Source organism: Magnolia sinica, chromosome 3 (genome assembly GCF_029962835.1).
Source record: "Magnolia sinica isolate HGM2019 chromosome 3, MsV1, whole genome shotgun sequence".
NCBI lineage: Eukaryota > Viridiplantae > Streptophyta > Magnoliopsida > Magnoliales > Magnoliaceae > Magnolia > Magnolia sinica.
The window spans coordinates 75189152-75190742 of NC_080575.1; the positions used below are offsets into that span (position 1 = coordinate 75189152).

General features: G+C 37.7%; 1 non-coding gene across 1 annotated transcript; it reads right to left on the reverse strand.

Moving 5' to 3' along the window:
- Nucleotides 1–892: 892 nt before the first annotated feature.
- LOC131241665 (small nucleolar RNA R71) lies at nucleotides 893–999 on the reverse strand. Its single transcript, XR_009169223.1, has one exon. It is a non-coding gene; the product is annotated as a small nucleolar RNA R71 (small nucleolar RNA).
- Nucleotides 1000–1591: the final 592 nt, after the last annotated feature.

A 1591-nucleotide genomic window follows, 5' to 3' on the forward strand; every position in this document is an offset into this window, starting at 1 on the left:
TTCGGTAAGCTCTTTCTCTACTTTATATTTTTCAGTTCTCTTTTAATAACTTACTTTCTAGTTTAGGACTTTCCTAATTTATTTTAGAAATTTTCACTTTCTTTTAGGAATTTCTTCTTTTAGAAACTAGTTTACTTCTATCTTTCTATTTAAAGATTTTCTAATTTTAGACCTTCTCTTTAGAAACTGACTTGTTTTGTTTCTTTTGCAGGTTTTTAACTTAGGGACTCCAATTTGGTAACTTCTTTCCAACCCTCTCTTTCTTTCTAGATTTTTTTTTCTTTTCCTTTCTTAGGATTAGGTTTCGAATTTGATTGAGGGCTGCGAGTGTTTCATGCCCAAGTGGGCCCGTGACAACACTCGACGTCTCTTGACTGAAGGAGGATTGGTTGAGGGGTTGACTATTCATCACAGGACTAGACACCACTTGAAATCCCCTGAGTTAATTAAAGTGATGGGAGAAAACTAACCTCTTCTACCCCAACTTAGGGTGGAGGACATTCAGGATGAGAATGAGGTGCATCAAGCACCCCCGCCTCGTACTTTATAAGATTATTTACAACCAGCGGGGGTGAGTACGCCCTCATGCATGATTTTTCCTGAAAATACAGGACATATGGACATTAAGCCAGGGGTTATCCAACTCCTTCCTAAGTTCCATGGGCTTGAATTTGAAGAACCATATCTACATTTGAAAGAGTTTGATGAGATCATAGCCACTTTATATTTTCAAAATGTGTCTGAGGACACAGTCAGGTTAAAACTCTTTCCTTTTTCCTTGAAGGAGAAGGCTAAGACGTGGTTACATTTACTGCGTCCTAGATCCATTGGCACATGGAATGATATGCAGAGGTAATTTATAAAGAAATTTTTTCCACATCATAAAACGATTACCCTTAGAAAAGTAATCATGAACTTTACCTAAAAGGAGGATGAAACATTTTACCAATGTTAGGAAAGGTTCAAGGATTTGGTCAGTTCATGCCCACAACATGGCTTTGAAACGTGACGCATTACAAAATTTTTCTATGATGTACTGACATCTTCCATGTGCCAAATGGTCGAGACAATGTGTAATGGAGAATTCATTAATAAAAATGTCGACGAGGTATGGGATTACCTCGATAGTCTTGCTGAAAAAACACAATCATGGGACTATTACCCAAAATCGAACACCACGTCTAGGCCGACTTAATCTAAGGAGAAAGGTGGATTGTATCTCTTGAAAGAAGAGGATGATCTCAAGTATAAAGTGACTACGCACATAAGAAAATTTGAGGCCATGGAAGGAAAGAAGGATAAGATTAATGAAAGTGTTTGCGACATCTGTGATTGCAACATTCATACAACTGAAAATTGTCCTACAATACCTGCCTTTCGAGAAGTGTTGAATGAACAATCCAATGTTGTAAATCTTTATCAAAGACCTCTCAATGGACCAACCTCTAATACGTACAATCCTGGTTGGAAAAATCATCCAAACTTCAGTTGGAGGAATGGACAAACTGCTACCCCTCAAGGTTTCTTCAATCAAAATCCAAATCAGGGAAAACCTCAAGAAGAACCGGTTTAAAATTCCATGCAAGAGCTG